The sequence below is a fragment of the Eurosta solidaginis genome, chromosome X (assembly GCF_040869045.1).
Source record: "Eurosta solidaginis isolate ZX-2024a chromosome X, ASM4086904v1, whole genome shotgun sequence".
Classification (NCBI taxonomy): domain Eukaryota; kingdom Metazoa; phylum Arthropoda; class Insecta; order Diptera; family Tephritidae; genus Eurosta; species Eurosta solidaginis.
In genome coordinates, this window is record NC_090324.1 from 32,691,938 (window position 1) to 32,713,230 (window position 21,293).

The window sequence follows — 21,293 nt, forward strand, 5'->3', positions numbered from 1 at the left end:
TATGTATGTCCTGATGATATAAAATTCAGGCAGCTATTATTGCTCTTAATAAAATCGACTATACGAGCAGGTGAAAGTTTATGGAATTTCGAGCAGTTGCGTAGTTTATGCTGATTGGTGTGTCACATTCTACAATTAAACTTCTTTACGCTTGTTTGGAAGCTGCTAACCTTTTTTTGTTGGGGTTCAGGATTTTGTTTTGAAATATGAGGTTTAAAACTTTTGAAGTCTTATTGCCTCTATGGCAAGACACGTTACAACGCAAGAAATCGGTCAGAAAGAAATTTATTCATGTCCTCCCACTTAGCTATATCTGTCTTGTTCCCTAAAGACTGTTCCCAAAGCGAGAGGTTGTTTTCGGGAAATTTCTCAGCACACAGGTATACAAAGAGGGCGTCTCACAGATCTATTCTATGAACCTTTAATGTTGTCATACAATTATTTAATTTTAATTGTAAATCCTTTATTGATTTACCACAATCAGACTCTATGGGATTTATGCTAAATATAGTGCCCAGTTGAGCCTTCACTAAACTACGCTTATTTTCATACCTTTCCGCTAAACTCTTCCAGGAAATATCAAAACCTTCATTAGTAACAGGTGCATTGCTTACAATATCGTTGGCCTCCCCTTGAGTTTTTTGATTAGGATGGAATAACTTCTAAATGGGGGCAAGGTTTTTGTTCGATATGTAGATGGCCGTGAACATATCTCGGAATGTTGGCAACGACAAATAGTCTCCCTTGAACACAGCTGTATCGCACGGAGGAAGACGTATATTGTGTGTTCGGGTGGTTGGGTCTTCAGTCTCCTTGGTGCCCTTGGATAACATGTCAGATAACTTACCCAATGCAGTCAAGCATCGTACATATCACTGGTATGACAATTTATATTTCTTTTTAATTGAAGAAAGTTCTTTTGGTTGCAGTCCCTGAGTTGAGGAGGTAGCTTCTTCATATGCAGACCTTAGCTTCTCCCACATAATCTTAATTTCACCCTGCTGAATACTGAGGGAAATTATGGAGTGGTAAGCTGTGGATTGATCATTGAAATCTCTTTCGAATTCCAAGACCGATTCAGCTTTTTGTGTAAAGGATTCCATTTTGAAACGGTTTTATTTATCTTGACTTGATAGGCCGGCCGGCCGCACGGCCGTTGTGAACAAATTTTGTAATTATAATTTAAGTAACTTCACGATAAGCTACAAGCCTGAAACTTGGAATATAGTTCAGAAACCAATGACAATGCAATAATAAGAAAAAAACTCCGACAGGTGGCGCATGGATCGAAATATTTCAAAAATCGTATTTGTGGTCATATTTGACTCATACTTGGAATACATAATACATACACGAATAGAAATCGGCCTGTGAAAAAAATCACCGCTATTTGGCGGTAGGATCGAGATATTAAACAAAAAATCTTATTAGTGGTCCCATTTGGTCCATATTTGGAACACATAATACATACATGAATAGAAAGCGACGATTTGGCCCATATTTGGAATTTAGCATTACTTTAAATGCACTTTTTAAATTGTACAATATACATACACTCATACCGACCACCCAAGTATTCAAGTTAAACTAACATACATAATGTGAATCAGCGTGTCGGCAACATCACTTGTGCATGCCGACACACACGACACTTATTTGGTTACATTTGTCACCCAGTCACATTGACCAACACACTTATCGATCAGTCAATGGTCAATTGGACTACCAAAATATTTATATGTATCTAATTGCATAGGTCACTATAATAATAATATGCTGACTTGGCATATATGCACTCGGAATGTAGGTACTTTTAGTTTATAAGTATTAGTGTAAAAACGTATTTGTAATGCAAGAAATTTTGTATGAAAGAGAAATCATTTTCCAATAAAGAATCAATAATTGTCAAGACGCTAAGCCACTCTGCGCGTTTAAATTATTTACATATTTCATGGCTATCCTGCCAGCCTGATCATTAGTTAGCAGAAAATTTGCTAATAAGCAAAATTCGCTAAAAAGATCTGGCTGACCAGAGATCCTGCCAAGTTAGCCTCGAGTAGTAAATGAATTTTTAAAATCACAAAAAGGACTAATTTTTTTAAAGTCCTGGAAAATAATAACTTACATACTGGCAGCAAAAACAGGACATTTCGAGCAGTTATTGGCAGCAAAATACGGGACATTTCGAGCAGTTATTGGAAGCTAAAGGAGATGCAATGAACCAATTCATTATTACATACACAAAAACATTTTATCATATCGCAGCAAAAGCATAGTGATGACAAAAATTAAACTGAATCAAATTGAAGCAACTTCACATCTAGACGCATGAAAGGCAGCATAAAAAGGGGTGGAATATTACTCTGACATTCAACCAATACCGATAATTTTGACTGGCGGCAGTAAAAAAACAATTTAGACTGGCAGCATAACTGGCGGCTATTATTTAAGTATAAAATATTAGAATAAATTTGGCGGCCTTACGGACGCTTAAACAAGGGCAGAAATTTTCGTTTCTGCTTAGGAATTATATTAAGTTGAAATTTTTTTTATTCTTGCATTAATAGGATTAATAATCCTTCCTTTAATAGGACTTGTATTAGATTATGAGAAAAATTTAAAAAAAATTTCTTTTAAATAACTGAAAGCTTGAGTTAGCTAATTATATTCGTTAAAATTTGTTAAAATTAGGGACTCTTAAATCAAAAAAAAAAAAAGGTTTTTCCTATCTATGCAGGAAATTACGACAGATGAAGGATTTCACAGAATATTTAACAAGTGCGAAGATATATTAAAATAATTTATAAAAATTACTGAAGAGGTTCTTAAAACCCGTACAATTGTAAAGCAAGGTCCGACACCTATTACCATAGAAGAGTATAGGCGACGGAATAAGCTTAATAAAAAGGAAGAAATTCCTAAGATACCTACCCCAATAAAAAACCGAAAAAGGAAGCAGGAAGGTAGAGAGTTTAAAAGAAATAACTGAAACCTTTAGGTTACTAAATTGAACCACAAATATAGTCGATAGGCTAAAACTCAAAGAAAAAATAAAAGAGCTAAGATATAGTAAATAAACTAAATTTCACAATTATTATTGAGTAAATTGGAATGCCGAGGGATTTCTCAAAAAGCCCCTTAAATAGGATGAAAATGCAACTTTAGAATTAGAAACGAGAAAATTTGAAAAAGAACTAAATAGTTTAAGAAAATTATGGAAGTTAATAGGAATGAATAGTGGACCAACACTAGAAGACGTAAACAATCCTACAACTACGGAATAGAAATAGCTAGAGTGATTAGGATGGTTAATAGGGATTAAATTAAATTATAATAGCTTTGAAAAAATATGTATTCGTTTTCATAAATAAATAAAATAAAACAACAAAATTTTTAATTTTTTAAATATGGTATGGAGGAAAACCATAATAAATGGTATCCTAATAGGCATAGCAGGATACGAATTCAGTAAGGAAACCTCTGAAGTAGGAAAAGGAAACTCTGAAACATCAGAGAACAGAGTAGTTAGATATGAACCAGCAGCAGATGTAGATACGAAAAATATTCAAAAAAATATCAGATATATGGTTAGCAGTCTTGATCTGCGTAATCGCACTATTGATAATTGCAATAGCTACGTTACTAAAAAATTACATGAAAGTTAAATATAGGCAATTAAAACCCGTTCAAGCTCGTATCTAGGAAATTTTATTTTTAGTACCCTATTATTTAAAGCTTTTACCTTACTATTTAAAACCGACACCGATTTTTAGGAAGACCATCAAACAATTAAAAATAAACACTTAAAATCCTTCCACAAATAATTAAAAATACACGTTCAAATAATAACTCTCAAAATGTCGCAATCGACAATAAAGGCGAACTTATTATCCCGCCTAAATTCAATAGCAAATCAAGAATTTGAATAATTTCTTTGAATGCTCTTAATATCTTTGAAGACAAAGATATTCATGAAACAATAGAAAAATTCTAGGACGTTGGAAATATGCAAAACAATAAAAACAAGTAAGGAAGGTTAATTTCGGGTGTAACCGAACATTACATACTCAGTTGAGAGCTATGGTGACAACATAAGGGAAAATAACCATGTAGGAAAATGAACCGAGGGAAACCCTGGAATGTGTTTGTATGACATGTGTATCAAATGAAAGCCATTAAAGATTATTTTATGAGGGAGTGGGCCATAGTTCTATAGGTGGACGCCATTTAGGGATATCGCCATAAAGGGGGATCAGGGTTGACTCTAGAATTTGTTTGTACGATATGGGTATCAAATGAAAGGTGTTAATGAGTATTTTAAAAGGGAGTCATCCTTAGTTCCATAGATGGGCGCCGTTTCGAGATATCTCCATAAAGGTGGACCAGGGGTGACCCTAGAATTTGTTTGTACAATATGGGTATCAAAAAAAAAGGTGCTAATGAGTATTTTAAAAGGGAGTGATCCTTAGTTCCATAGGTGGACGCCGTTTCGAGATATCGCCATAAAGGTGGACCACGGGTGACTCTGGAATGCGTTTGTACAATATGGGTATCAAACGAAAGGTGTTAATGAGTATTTTAAAAGGGAGTGGGCCTTTGTTCTATAGGTGGACGCCGTTTCGAAATATCGCCATAAAGGTGGACCAGGGGTGACTCTAGAATGTGTTTGTACGATATGGGTATCAAATGAAAGGTGTTAATGAGTATTTTAAAACGGAGTAATCCTTAGTTCCATAGGTGTACGCCGTTTCGAGATATCTCCATAAAGTTGGACCAGGGGTGACCCTAGAATTTGTTTGTACAATATGGGTATCAAAAAAAAAGGTGCTAATGAGTATTTTAAAAGGGAGTGATCCTTAGTTCCATAGGTGGGCGCCGTTTCGAGATATCGCCATAAAGGTGGACCAGGAGTGACCCTAGAATTTGTTTGTACGATATGGGTATCAAATTAAAGGTATTAATGAGGGTTTTAAAAGGGAGTGGTGGCAGTTTTATAGGTGGTCGCTTTTTCGAGATATCGCCATAAAGGTGGACCACGGGTGACTCTAGAATGCGTTTGTACAATATGGGTATCAAACGAAAGGTGTTAATGAGTATTTTAAAAGGGAGTGGGCCTTAGTTCTATAAGTGGATGCCTTTTCGAGATATCGCCATAAAGGTGGACCAGGGGTGACTCTAGAATACGTTTGTACAATATGGGTATCAAACGAAAGGTGTTAATGAGTATTTTAAAAGGGAGTGGGCCTTAGTTCTATAGGTGGACGTCTTTTCGTGGTATCGAAATAAAGGTGGACCAGGGGTGACTCTAGACTTTGTTTGTACGATATGGGTATGAAATGAAAGGTGTTAATGAGTATTTTTAAAAGGGAGTGGACCTTCGTTCTATAGGTGGTCGCCTTTTCGAGATATCGCCATAAAGGTGAACCAGGGGTGACTCTAGAATATGTTTGTACGATATGGGTATCAAACGAAATGCGTTAATGAGTATTTTAAAAGGGCGTGGGGCTTAGTTCTATAGGTGGACGCCTTTTCGAGATATCGCCATAAAGGTGGGCCAGGGGTGACTCTAGAATGTGTTTGTACGATAATGGTATCAAATTAAAGGTATTAATGAGAGTTTTAAAAGGGAGTGGTGGTAGTTGTATATGTGAAGGCGTTTTCCAAATATCGACCAAAATGTGGACCAGGGTTACCCAGAACATCATCTGTTGGATACCGCTAATTTATTTATATATGTAATACCTGCCAAGATTTCAGGGTTTTTTATTTCGCCCTGCAGAACTTTTTCATTTTCTTCTACTTAATATGGTAGGTGTCACAACCATTTTACAAAGTTTTTTCTAAAGTTATATTTCGCGTCAATAAACCAATCCAATTACAATGTTTCATCCCTTTTTTCGTATTTGGTATAGAATTATAGCATTTTTTTCATTTTTCGTAGTTTTCGATATCGAAAATTGGTCGTGGTCATAGTCGGATTTCGTTAATTTTTTATACCAAGATAAAGTGCGTTCAGATAAGTACGTGAACTGAGTTTAGTTAATATATATCGTTTTTTGCGCAAGTTATCGTGTTAACGGCCGAGCAGAAGGACAGACGGTCGACTGTTTATAAAAACTGGGCGTGGCTTCAACCGATTTCGCCCATTTTCACAGAAAACAGTTACCGTCATAAAATCTATTTCCCTACCAAATTTCAAAAGTATTGGTAAATTTTTGTTCGACTTATGGCATTAAAAGTATCCTAGACAAATTAAATGAAAAAGGGCGCAGCCACGCCCATTTTGAAATTTTCTTTTATTTTTGTATTTTGTTGCACCATATCATTACTGGAGTTGAATGTTGACATAATTTACTTATATACTTTAAAGATATTAATTTTTTTGTTAAAATTTTACTTAAAAAAATTATTTTTTTTAAAGTGGGCGTGGTCCTTCTCCGAGTTTTCTAATTTTTATTAAGCGTACATATAGTAATAGGAGTAACGTTCCTCCCAAATTTCATCATAATATCTTCAACGACTGCCAAATTACAGCTTGCAAAAATTTTAAATTACCTTCTTTTAAAAGAGGGCGGTGCCACGCCCATTGTCCAAAATTTTACTAATTTTCTATTCTGCGTCATAAGTTCAACTCACCTACCAAGTTTTATCGCTTTATCTGTCTTTGGTAATGAATTATTGCACTTTATCTCTTTTTCGAAATTTTCGATATCGAAAAAGTGGGCGTGGTTACAGTCCGATATCGTTCATTTTAAATAGCGATCTGAGATGAGTAATCAGGAACCTACATACCAAATTTCATCAAGATACCTCAAAATTTACTCAAGTTATCGTATTAACGGACGGACGGACGGACGGACATGGCTCAATCAAATTTTTTTTCGATCCTAATGATTTTGATATATGGAAGTCTATATCTATCTCGATTCCTTTATACCTGTACAACCAACCGTTATCCAATGAAACTTAATATACTCTGTGATCTCTGCTCAACTGAGTATAAAAACCAGCCAATAATAACAAAAAAATGAAGAAAAGTCACAAGAGAACATATAAAAATATACAAAGTGCTATATAAATTTGCAAAAATAAGACTAGTCGCGCTCGTTTTCATCTTAGGATAGAAAAATGTTAGCGTAGAAAATTTCAAGCAACCTAATTGTTGGGGAAGTTATTTACTTAGGACAATATTCGACCAGAATGAAATAAGCCGGCAATCTAGGACTTGAAAAATAACGAAAAACACAGTTGTCCTGCGGGACAATTTGGTGAATAATAATAGAATAATACTGTAGTAGGCAAATTTAAAAATAAATATAAGTACCCGAGTTCTCTAAGGTCTAATAATTGCACTAACCCTAGAGGTAGTGAAAGTGATAAATCCCGGTAAAAATTAAATAATTCTTCATAAATATCATGACGATTCTGTCTTGGTGGCCGCCGCAGAAATCGCATGATATATAAGACCAAAAACATTGCTGGAAAATACAACGAATATAAAAAGAATATTTAAAAATATGAAAATTTTTGCATCCGCTGCACCTTCCTTTTACCCATTAGCTGAACTAATACTACTAGTATAAACTACCTTGCTCTTCCATCAATTACAGCTCCTAAATTTCTGCATAATTAGTTACATGTTACTTCTTTTATTTGATCTAAATTTTCAAATGAAAATATACAACAATAAAAAATCTTGTTTAATAAAAATAGTTAAAGTAAGGAAATATAAACCATTTATATTTATTAGAAATAAAAATAAGTTTGGGGGCCTCAGTTAAGAAAAGCTCGCCTTTTAGAGGTCATAATTTTAGATAATAGGATCCCTTACTCCCATAAGTTAGATAACAAATATAAAGGATATTATAAAGTTAAAATTATTGATAAAAATAACAACTTCACATTAATCCCACATAGAATAGGAAATAGTGATAGCACCAATAAAGATAAGGAAATAATAATTCATAAGAATAGACTTAAACCAATATAAAACTTTAGTAGTAACAAAAAAAAAACAAACAGCCCCACTGTAAGCACTCCACTTTACTCATAATAATAAATATGAACAGAGGCAAAAGAAAAAAAACAGCATGGTATATTAAAAAAAAAACAAAGTCAGCATAATAGACACACATGTGAAACAAATGTAAACAAATAAAAAACTGCACAAGCACACTCATTACCTCAATATCAAGTAACGATTAAGTAATAAAGTACAATAGAATGTGAAAAACAATTAAAAACCTTAAGTGGGTCATTAAGGTAATCGAATAGTCATATACAATTGTCTTCAATTATATATGTCTATTCCACTAAGGTGGGTGGTGTAGCATTACTTTAAATGCACTTCTTTTAAATGGTACAATATTACAACACTCATACCGACCACCCAAGTATTCAAGTTAAACCAACATAAATAATGTGAATCAGAGGGAACTCAACATCACTTGTGCATGCCGACACACACGACACTTATTTGGTTACATTTGTCAACCTGTCACATTGACCAACACACTTATCGATCCGTCAATGGTCAATGTGACTGCCAAAATATTTATATGTAACATTTATATGTATCTAATTGCACTATAATAATAATATGCTGACTTGGCATATATGCACTAGGAATGTAGGTACTTTTTAGTTCGTAAGTATTAGTGTAAATACGTATTTGTAATATAAGAAATTTTGTATAAACGAAAAAGCATTTTCCAATTAAGAATCAATAATTGTCACGACGCCAAGCCACTCTGTTTTTCGGGGCAGTGTGGACCCGTGGAAGTCGGGCGTGTGCGTCGCAAATAAAAAGAAAGCAAAGAAAAGAATTAGGGCGAGTAATAAAAAATGTATTCACGTTATAAACAATATAAATTCTCAGCTTTATTTATTATCAAAAAGGGAATTGCTTCACAAACTAATTCGAATTCAATGTTCTTAAAATTGTTAATTACACATTCGTGCACGGCAAATGTTAGTAATATGACGACCGCAAATGGTTGGATAAATTACAATTCAAAAATAGAAATATTGGTGGCTGATTGCCAGGCAATTGCCAAGTGCAAATTCTAATGTTAAAATCGCAATTATTAAGAAGAATCACAATAGCAAAGTGCGATTATCGCGTAAATTATATGCACAACATATGAAAAGAGACGTAATATGATAACTCACCTGTGAGATAGCTGCTGGCTCGTTGACGTTCCAAAATAGAAAAGAAAGTTCAAAACCGCGAACAATTCCGCGGCACCTGCCGATAGCTAACTTTCGTTGAGTTTTTCCCCTTCAAAGTTAGCTCTCGGCTGGTGTTAGCCGTTACCGGTAATAATAATAAATAAATAACTAATGTGCGTGTTAGGGTGGTCCGAAATATTTAGGCTGGTGGCCTAAACATGCCGGCCCCCTTGCGGCGAGCAACTTGAAATTCGGTGAGTACGCCAGCAACCTTCCCAAGGCGGGATAAACTAAATAAATTTAAAATATGATACGTATGTATAGTAGGATCGTAAGTACGATCTCCGGCGGACATCCGTGCTCGCAGTACTGCAGCCTCGCTGAACTGTGGATGAAAAAGAAAAGCGTTAGTATTCAAGTACGTGGGGTTGCTTGGTTTAAAATGCACCTTGTGGTATAGTTTACGGTTTTATAGTGGGTGGGCTCCGGACACGACGAGGCCGAATATTGTGGCTTGGGTGAGGAGCCCGCCGACAGTCGACGCGGGTGTGCCGCCGACCATAATATTGGCGTAGACGTCGGCGCCCAAAGTGAGTAACACTGGCGACGATCGGTAAAACGTCGGATCGGCCAGCTTCATGAACTGGAATGGGGCCGCTACCGACGGGTCCAGACTTGCCGTGGGGTTTAACCTGGCATAGTTTGCTATTACGGTGGCTTGGGTCGTGATTTTTCCCGCTACCCCATACTTTCCTCGAAGAACGATGGTGCACCTCGACAGACGTGCGGTATTGTTACGCTCCAGGTGTAGATCCTTGCACAAATTGGCATCGATAATGCTGGTGGGAGCGCAGGCATCTAACAGGGCGCGGACCAGGTGTAAACGGCCTCCTGCCTCAATTCGGAATATGGCTGTCGGCGCGATGCCGATCAATGCTCGAGTTATAGTCGGTGCCGTTAAATTATCACGGAGTCGACCACTTCTGAAGCCGGCTGGGGTTGTTGTTTGGCGCGCGAGGGTGGTTGTGGTACCCTCCTTGCGTGGTGGATACGGGGCCGCTCTGCCAGTAGAGACTCGGGTCGAGCGAAAGGACGGGTCTCCGCGCCATCCCCGTGTTCCATGTGTCGCTGATTGCTTTTCTGCTTCTCATGCTGAAGCAGCGGTCGGAAGGATCGTGCTTCTCCACTGGCCGTTGGGGTGATGGCTAAGGCGGCTGCACCTCTCGTGCACTCTTCCATCTCCTTCTCCTCCTCTTCTACCTGTTGGGCCCACGATCGTGTGTCCTCGGTGAGGTTGATCGACAGCACCTCGTCGCTTTCGTCGTCGTCGCGCTCTTCGCAAGGGATCGGGCGTGGCCGTGCTTGCTCGTCCTCCATACGAAGCGTAGTATGGTGTGGTTCACGGCAGCGGTGGCAACGGTCGTTGCTAGGGCATATCTCTAACCGATGGAACGGCGATAGGCAATTGGGGCAGTGCCGGTGTATCAGGACGGCCCGGAGGCGTTCTTCTGCCGACATTCCCCTGTACCGCGGGCATAGTCGTATGCCGTGGTTCTTCTGGCACAACCGGCAGGAGACGGTGAAGGAGTCATCGCGTTGCTCCGTCTTGGTGCGTTTGACCGAGAAACCCGTCATTCTGGAACGGGAACTTGTTATTATTTGTTTTGCATTTTAAGGGAATTGGGTGGCGTATGGGCGGAGAGTAGAGGCTTAATTGGTCGAGCTTGTGGTTGGCGTACTCGGGATAAAGGGTTGTGTGGAACGAATAATCTTATTAAGTTATTCTGTCGATGTAATGATGGGTTTGTAGTGGTTGAAACCACTGTTATATTTAATATAATTTTATTTAGATACGCCTAAAGGTATCTTTAATTTTGGTAAATATCCTCATCATAACGAAATTCTGATATTGAAAGCAGTCATTTTTTGGTGTTTTCCTAATACAGGCAATATGCGGTAATATACGCTACATTTGTGTAGCAGATGGTATCACGAGTTACCCGTGTATTTTCACGGCTCCTTGTAGTTGCCCTACAAAAATTTGGTCACAAAACTCACCCACGCCGATACAAATGTGGCTGTGAATATAACCTATGAATCCCTGTAAAATGACTAGTCAAATGACGTCGTGCATACAAATGTGAGACAAATGTAAAGAGACCTTTATTCGCTGTCTGGGAACACTCTTTGTGTTGATTTGGGCCATGTTGTGTGAGAATCACAAATTGTGGTGTGTTTGTTGATTCCAACACAACCCTGGCGGGAATAGCCTACACTAACGAGTGTGGCTATTTGTAGAGCTGTCAGCTGTTCACTCTTCCAATCGTTGGAATGAGACCGCTGTGCGGTGCTACCCATTGCAATGTAATGATACATAATGGCCATGTCATGAAAGTATTTAGGGACAGCTTGCGTCTGAGTCCTGACGCGACATTAAATTTAAAGTCTGTTCTAAAAAGTTTAATTTCTCCCTTGTTTGTAACATCGAAAGCATAGATGACACTACTTTATTCCTGCTGGGATTTCAAGCAAAAAGGGGACTGACGAAAGTCTGTCGAAACTTCAATACACAAAATAGCAATTTCTGTCATGAAAGCGAGACCACTATTGAGTGTGACATGTTTAAAATGTAAAACACAAACAAAATCATGCACAGATAAACCGCGAAACTTGTTTCGGTCTCGAGTGGTTAACCCCCCTTTTTTTTCCAAGCAGGCTGATTTTGATTGTGTTTTTATGCTCAAATTTTCAAACTAACAACGTTTCTCAAAAAAAGAAAGAAGCAAAAAGACGGCCGAATGTCAGGAAAACTATCGAAATACAACCTGGCGCGTGTGTTTTCAGTGAAACCAGGCTGTATCTTCAGGGTTTTCGTTAGTTGATTTTTTGTTCGGTTACTAACACTCGAGTTTGTTGGATCCCGCGGATCCGTGTTGTGATACTCTTTGGATCGCGCGCAATGTGCGTACTACGTAAGAACCGAAAAAAAACAAATGTCATCGAGTGGCAACCTTGTTTCGTTCATTCAAAATGTCATTCATTCATGGAAATGAGTATAGAGACATTTTGAATGAATTTTCACTATGAAGAAAACTGGTGATGGGTAAGTATGAGTATCGTTCCCTTTTTTGATAATTTTATAAATTTACTAATCTTTTATTCTTTTTTTTCTCATTTCAGATGGAAAAATACTTATGTGCTCTGGCACATAAATTCGCTTTTTCTCTACATCTCGTGGGGAAGGATTTTGTCTGCTCTCTATTTGAAGATAAATTTAATGCAAATTATAATCTATTTTCAAATAAAAATCAGTGCAAATCACTACTAACAAGAGTTCCCAAAAACTAAATAGTTCAAATATATAACAAAAAGGCAAAAAAAAAACAATGGATAACATATATTTTGATCCTCAGCAGCTTCAGCAACAGCAGCTGCATCAGCAGCAGCAGGCGGGGTTTGCACCACGACGTCAATATGATGGTATTGCACCAGCAATTCTTACCGGTATAGAGACTATAGCTAATGGCCATATGCAACAACAACCGAAGGTCGAGATAGCTACGCGTCCAAATACGTCTAAAAAGGAAACAATCGCTGACTTGACTGCTGCTACCAGCAAGTTGGCCATTGAGGAATCATTAAAATTGACCGATAGCAATGGTTTGGCGATGAAGACGCCGGTTTCTATTTTACAAGAATTATTGAGTCGTCGTGGTATAACACCATTTTATGAGTTGGTGCAACTCGAAGGCGCCATACATGAACCGACTTTTCGTTATCGGGTCGCATTTAATGACAAGGATGTTCCATTTACGGCCATGGGCGCTGGACGCTCCAAAAAAGAGGCTAAACATTCAGCTGCCCGAGCACTAATTGATACGTTAACTGGTGTGCAGCTGCCCGAGCCAAGTGCTGGAGCAGGTGCTGGTGGAGCCTCTGGTGGCTCTGCAGGTGCTAGCAATGAAGGCAACGCAAATACAGCTGGAAATGGCGACGGAGGCGATAAAGTTGTTGGAAATCCAATAGGTTGGTTACAGGAGATGTGCATGTCACGCCGTTAGCCGCCACCAACTTATGAGACCGAAACTGAAGTTGGTTTGCCGCACGAGCGTCTATTTACGATTGCCTGTTCGATTCTCAATTATCGTGGGGTGGGAAAGGGCAAAAGTAAGAAGATTGCTAAACGATTAGCTGCACACAAGATGTGGACACGGTTGCAAGAAAATCCATTAGATAACAATCAAATATCTGAGGCTATGCGTGCCGATCTGGATGGTGATGTGGAAAACTTGTCTAAAAGGACCCAAAATTGATTACGTAAAGTTGTTGTCGGACATTGCTAATGAGAATCAGTTTGAAGTTACTTATGTAGACATTGAGGAAAAGACATTTACTGATCAATGTCAATGTTTGGTTCAACTATCCACTTTGCCGGTTGGTGTATGCCATGGCTCTGGACCAACGCTCTGTACTGCTTAATCGTAAGCGATAGTTGGTTAGCAAAATTTCAGCTAGTTGAAAGGAAGTGGGCAGTTTGTAGGGAAAAATTCTTTTATGGGCAATTGTAGGACAAGCAATTTTTGTAGGGCAAGGAACCTCCATATGAAAAGCAAGTTGCGTTGGGGACTGTATGCCTTTGCTACTGGAATAAAATATTTGGAAATCGCTCGTATATTTAAAATTACATTGCCGACAACAATATGCAGAATTATGAAAAGCGTTGCCGAATCAATTATAAAAACATTCGGTGATCAATATTTATATGCCAACTAGTGAGGAGGAGTTAGATGAGATTGGGGAAGCATTTTACAGTGCGTCTAAAAAATGCCACCCGTAGCCATTGGGGTGCTCGGAGTATGTGAAGTGCCGGCTAAGCCCCAAGTCAATAGCAATTCTAGCGAATCCGAACATTCCGCAATCATATTGCAGGTGCTGGTTGATAGTAATATGTTATTCCGTAAAGTAAAATTAGACACAAACCAACCGTCACTATTTTTGGAGGAAACAAACGAAATTACAAACCTCTCCCCAAGATTAATTAAGAATCAACCAGTTTCGCGCTTCATTGTTACACCAGACACATATTATCCATTAAGAATGTCGCTTATGCACAAATATCATGATCCTGTTGAGCCGCACGAATACGACCTTAATGAAGCCGTCGACCATCTATTCATATTTAGAGACCGGGCTTTGCAACGACTTCTTGCACGATGGAGAATACTAAAATGTAATGGTGATATTGATCTAAGAATGATGGAAGAAGTTGTTCTTGCTTGTTGCGTAATAGGAAGGAACGAAAAAACATTTAACGAACAATGGTCTAAAGGGTCACATTCAGATAATACTAAATATACAATGAGCAGTCGATTCAAACCAGTTTTGAATGAACTCCATGGAAAACCCAATTCTTGGAAAGCAGACGGTGCATCCAAAACACGCAAGTTGCTTGGACAGGCCATATATTCTACAGACATGTAGACTTTACCTATAATGTGGTTGTTTTTAACTGAATCACTTTCAGACGCAATCTTCGCACTATTCGAATTTCTGCTACAAGTTGTTGATTTAATAAGAAAATAATAAAACAGTGCGAAAAATGGATGTTTTGACGATTATATAGATGTTAACCGACATCATCCAACGACCTTTTAAAACACTCGTCGAATATTTCAAGTACCAAGGTCACTATTCTCCTGAAAATCGTTTATGGACCATATGATGCCGCGCATACTGCTACAATGTTCCTTAAGGGTTTCTTTTCTTTTGTATTATAGGTCTTTCTATATATCGTGCGTGCATTAGTCGAAGCTTACATTTATGTCCACCTCTTCGTTATTTTGCATACATGCCACATTTATGGTTGTACCACTTCGTCAATGTACCACATAGCACACTTGATTATGCTACGTTTAACGGTGTGGCCCAGGTACTGCCTTTACTGCGGCGCTTGAAGTATGCAATGTCTATACTAGAATTGATGGTTCGGGACGTGAGTCCGAGATGAAAATCGAACAGGGGCTCTACTTAGGTAAGCTTACCTCGAACTTAATGTGTGTGTATAATAGTAAAGTATTCCCGCTTTCACACAGGTAATCGCACTGTAGCGACACCTATGGAAACATTGAAAGGGTATAACATATATATTGAAGCTGGACTCAGTGCCGTTGCCACAACATAGAGGCGTGCAAGCTTCCTTACAACCAAAAATGTGCACGGTAAGTTGGAACTACCCTTTGGTTTTTTTTTAAGTGAGGTATTACAAAGCATTTCCGTCTCATGTGCGTAAAGGTTTGATGTATCTGCCGGTGCTGCTAATATGACATGCTTACTTCCAAGCACCTGACAAAGCAAATTATGTTCAGGATCATAATGTGACATTAATCAAATCGTTTTCCGCGTTTATCTTTTTCGAATGAAGACAATATTAGACAAACGCTGGTCTCTGTATTTTTCCTTGCGTTTTCGATACGCCTCGCCCCCAGCTGAAAATTGAGTTTTGATGTTCTGACAAAAGTGTTCTGACTCATGTCTGCTAAAAGCAAAATGGGGCCGTAAAATGCATAGTTCTCTGGTTGATATACAAGGGCATCCTCCACCCTTTCCGAGATCTTTAGAAATGTACAGTTCTCATATGATTGATAACCACTGAACCATATGAATACTTTGATGATCGAAAACTGAATATAGTTCTCAATCATTTTTGGAGTCATATGCGAATCGAATATGTTTACTTTAGATGGTCAACGATTTTTTAGTCATTTTCCATTCAGCTTTCGGAATCTGCCCTGATTATCTTGGTTGACTGATTAATGAATATTCTACGTGTTAAAGTTTTACCTCTCATTGAGGATTTTATTTGGTCTGAGATATGGAACAGAAGTGATTATTTAAGCATAATCACAATTAAGCTACATTTTCGTCTCGACAATAAATTAACTTTTGAACCGAAAATACCTTTGAATCTGACCGTTTTTAATCATCCATGATGTTTGAAGGGTTTGTGTCACTGGATATTCTGGTGGTTCGTGAATAAAAATTTTTTTTTTTTTTTGGGGTATGCGGTGGCAGATAGTTTATCTGCGGTAGGGTTCTGTTGGCCTCGTTCGTGGTGAACGAGAGCTGGGTTAGGGGATTTGTTGGCCTCGTTCGGGGTTAACGAGAGCTGGGTTACGCGGGTTGTAGGCCTCTTTCAGGATGAACGAGAGCTGGGTTATACGGGTTGTTGGTTATAACGGTTGGGAGTTACAAGTCTCCCTCACCCTCACTGGAGGGTGGTAGTAGGACCAATTTCGTGATTGGTCTGGTGGTTTGTCCTCTTGCCGTATCAAGTTCGACGACTCGAACTCGGTTATCGGGGCCATAATGGAGGTTGGCTATCCGACCTAGTCTCCATTCGTTGGGGGGCAGATTGTCCTCTTTAATGACGACTAAGTCCCCCTGTTTGAGATTCGATTGTGGATGCTTCCACTTAACGCGCTTCTGCAGTTCGGTGAGGTACTCCGTTTTCCACCGCTTGCAGAAGGTTTGATGCAGCGCCTTAAGTTTTTCCCATCGATTGACGAGTGAAGCGCGATTCTCGCTGACGTCAATCTCGGGTGGCGCTAGTAGGTGGCCCCCGACTAGGAAGTGCCCGGGGGTGAGTGGCTCCAGGTTGGACGGGTCATTGGAAGATGGGCTTAGGGGTCGGGAGTTGAGACAGGATTCAATCCTACACAGGAGGGTGCTAAACTCCTCTAGAGTAAATTCCAATGCGATCTTTTTGAAATGGGTTTTGAAACTCTTGACTCCCGCTTCCCACAGTCCGCCCATATGAGGAGCAGCTGCTGGTATGAAATGCCATATAAGGGTTTGGTGGGCATATTTAGAGAGGGTGTGGTTGCGCGCATCAACGAGGAATGCCTTGACCTCTGAGCGGAGAGCCCTCGACGCACCGACAAAGTTCGTTCCGTTGTCGGAATAGAGGTTTTTCGGGCATCCTCGTCTGGAGACAAACCCACTAAATGCTGCTAGAAACGCGGCGGTGCTGAGGTCGCTAGTCGCCTCTAAGTCTATCGCCTTAGTCGCAAAGCAGACGAATAGGCAGACGTAACCCTTAGACATGCGGCATCCTCGTCCGCTGTAAGACTTTATGTCAAACGGTCCTGCAAAATCCACCCCGGTGTTGGTAAATGCCTTGCTAAAGGTAGTGCGTTCCGCAGGGAGGGTTCCCATGAGTTGCGTCGGGGAACGTTTGCGGAATAGCGTACAGGCCTTGCAGTTGTGTATGATGGATCGGATCATGTTTTTGATCCGAGGTATCCAATACTGCGTGCGTAGGAGCCGCAGCATTAGTTGGTTTCCGCCATGTATGGAAATGGTGTGGACAAACTGGACCAGGAGACGGGTGAGTCGGCAGGCGTAAGGGAGGATTATCGGGTGACGCTCGTCGACGGGAACGTCCCTGGATGCGTTGAGGCGACCCCCCACCCGAAGGACATTATCTTCGTCGATAAAGGGGTTTAGAGAGAGAATCTCGCTTTTGGTCGCTATGGGTTTCCTAGTTCGCAGAGAGCTTATTTCTTCGGCATAGTGGTTGGTTTGGGATATCCTTATGAGGCGGCTAGTCGTAGCCTTGATTTCGTCGGGAGAGATCTGGTGAGACTCTGCTTTAAAGGACATTTTAGTTTTTGGACGTGTTCTATTCGAGAATCGTATAATGTAGGAGATTACCCGCAACGCTCTTGATAGATCGGAAAAACGATCAAGAATATCCTCGCTATTGTTGATGTTCGTTGCTACATGCACTTGTACTCGTTTTTCTTCGATGTTTGTGTGGTACTCCTATTCGCCTTGAGATGGCAATTTTGCTTTGACTTCTTGCAGCCAAGAAGGTCCCTGCCACCACAAAGAGTTGTCGACTAGGTCTGTGGCTGGAAGTCCTCTGCTGGCTAAGTCCGCTGGATTTGATGCGGACTCGACATGATGCCATGCTTTAGTTCCTACCTTCTCGAAGATTTTCGTTACCCTGTGAGCTACAAATGTTGACCAGGAACACGGGGGTTTTCGAATCCATGCCAGGACGATGGTCGAATCTGTCCATAGGTGCATGTTAAATGTGCCTAAGTTTAGGTTCTCCATCACATTTTCAAAAGTTTCAGCCAGCAAGACCGCACCGCATAACTCCAATCTTGGCAGTGAAATTGTTTTTACTGGTGCCACCCTCGTTTTCGCCATGAGTAGACTAACGTATGCCCTATCGTTGATCTTAGCTCGCACGTAAACCGTAGCCGCGTAGGCTTTTTCGGACGCGTCAAAGAAGCCGTGTATTTCTATATCGTTCGTTGGGGTGAAGTGCACCCACCGAGGTTTACGAATCCGGTTAATGGCGGGGTACTCCTGCATAAAGGTTTGCCACCGATCTAAAGTGATTGTGGATACCGGTTCATCCCAATCCGTCCCCTCCAGCCAAATGTTCTGCATTGATATCTTAGCTACGATGATAACTGGAGCCAGCCAGCCTAACGGGTCGAAGAGTTTGGCGATGGCCGATAGGATCGCCCTTTTTGTTAAGATGTCTTGGTTTTCGATTGGTTTCGCTGTGAAATAGAAATAGTCGGAATGCGCGTTCCAACGGATGCCTAGGGTTTTTACCATGCTCGCGTCCTCGAATTCCAGAAAGTCTTCCGTAAGCCTGTGAGGTTTGGGTATGCCCTGTAGTATCCTACTGCAGTTGGATGTCCACTTCCGCAGAGGGAATCCTGCTGACTTTAATGCAGCTGTGATTTCATCGCGGGCCGCGATTGCTGCCTCGATGCTATGTCCCCCTGCAAGGACGTCATCGACGTACATACTGTTTCGCAAGATATGCGCTGCGGTTGGCAGGGACGCCTCGACGTCATCAGCAAGTTGATGTAGGGTTCTGATCGCTAGATAGGGGGCACAGTTTACCCCAAAGGTTACCGTGTTGAGCTCAAACACGCTGACAAGGTCCTCTGCTTTGAGTCGAAAAACTATTCTTTGGTATTGGGTTTGATTTTCCTTTACCCAAATTTGCCTGTACATCTTCTCAATGTCGCTATTGAAGACGTACTTGTAGAATCTCCATCGGAGGAGCAGTATTGTTAAGTCGGATTGAAGTACTGGGCCGGTGTGTAGAACATCGTTCAGGCTTATGCCATTGGATGTCGGGCACGACGCGTTGAATACGACCCTTACTTTAGTCGTTGTGCTTCCTTCTTTGATCACCGCATGATGCGGTAAGAAGTAGCAATCAGATGATTGTGGTGGTACTACGGTGTGCACTTTAGACATGTGCCCTAATGTGACGTATTCTGTCAGTACCCTATTGTATTCCGTCTGTAGGGCCGGTGTCTTGGCTAGGCGTGTCTCGTTCCGATAGAACTGAGAGCAGACGCTCTTGAGAGATGGGCCCAAACAGACGATTTTTGGGAAGCTTTGCTTGAATGGAAGGGCGACGGTATATCTTCCATCTGAATTCCTTTCCGTTGTGTTTTTATATAGTGCCTCGCAATAGGCATTATCTTCGGTCAGCGCCTTTTTTGTAGGTACGTTTTCAAGTTCCCAGAAAGCGGCTAGCTGCTTGTCTAGGCTAATTTCATTGAAAAAAGATACCCGCGTATTGGTTGGGTGAGGTGCATCTGCACGACCGGTTAAAATCCAACCGAAGACAGTTTCTTGGGCGAGAAGCGTATTTAGAACGTTCTTCCGTATACCGTTTAGTATTATCTGCGGATAAATGTCGCCTCCAAGTATAAAATCGACTGGTTCATTAATGAAGAACCTCTTATCCGCCAGAATCAGATCAGGGAACGCTTGCCGAGTCGTGGCGCTCACTTGGCAAGTCGGAAGGTTCCCTGTTAATTGAGGCAGGACTAGGGCCACCGTATTGATGCTTACTAAGGGGTCTGTAAGCGAACCTAATGTAATCGCACATGATTCCTTTACCTGTGCAGATGGCGTATTATTTATTCCTGACACCTGCACATGCAAACGTTTGGACGGAAGGTTTATTCGCTTCTTTAGTCTTTCAGTTATGAAAGAGCATTCGGACCCAGAGTCTATCAGCGCTCTGGCGGAAAATTTCACCCCGTTGTATATTATATGAACCCGCGCTGTTCCCCATAACACCCCTTTAGTGGTGTTAGCATGACACGAAGAGACGTTATTAGCATTATCTTGTCTTTTTTCAGACTCCATCTTGCCCTAGCCTGTTGTGAGGTTGACGGTGTATTATCGGTGGTGTTTTGAGTCCACCTTTGAGGTGTTGGAGTTGGAAGGTGTTGTGCCTGGCATGGCACGTGATGCAATTAAATTGGCTAGTGCATCGTGTCACGGTGTGTCCACCCGACAGACAATTCAGACAGTAACTATTGTTCTTGACAAATTCGATTTTCCCTGACGTAGACAACCTACGGAATTTTTAGCAATTTCGTAATTTGTGCTCCGTACTGTTGCACATCTTACATGCCGATTTTGGTACGCTGGCTTGGTAAACCCCAAGTTTTGTAGAATTTTCCCTAGAATTCGAATTTTGACTTTTGGGTGCTTTTGTAGTTTTGTTACCCCTAAGATCGGAAACCGTCTCTAATATCTGGAAGCGATTCGACAGGAATTTGTCCATATCCTCCCATTTCGGGATATCTGTCTTCCGTTCTACGGTCTGTTCCCAAAGAGCCAATGTAGATTCAGGGAGTTTTGTGGAGCATAAGTAAGTTATGATTGCATCCCAATTTGTGATGTCAATATTATGACATTGTAGCGCAGAAATGCAATTGTTGATCTCACGTTGCAATTTTTTGATTGAGGTTCCACACTCCTGTTCGACTGCCGTCAGATTAAATAAGAGTTTAAGTTGGGTGTTTACTAGGATACGTTTATTTTCGTACTTGTCGCTTAAGTTTTTCCAGGCGGTTGCAAAACCCTCGTTTGTTAACGAGCACCTGCCCACTATTTCTTTTGCCTCCCCTTGCGTTTTTTGCTTCAAATAGTATAATTTCTCGACATCTTTCAGATCGGTATTGTGGATGTATATCGCCGTGAACATATCTCGAAAAGCTGGCCAGGAGAGGTAGTCGCCTTTAAATACATCGGTGTCACAAGGCGGCAGCCGCATTTTATGT

General features: G+C 40.4%; 1 protein-coding gene and 1 pseudogene across 27 annotated transcripts in view; both read left to right on the forward strand.

Moving 5' to 3' along the window:
- Nucleotides 1–21,293, forward strand: part of zfh2 (Zn finger homeodomain 2) — a 2,927,436-nt gene that overhangs the window by 1,704,074 nt on the left and 1,202,069 nt on the right. The window lies entirely within an intron of this gene.
- Nucleotides 12,408–13,686, forward strand: LOC137234308 (protein Loquacious-like; annotated as a pseudogene).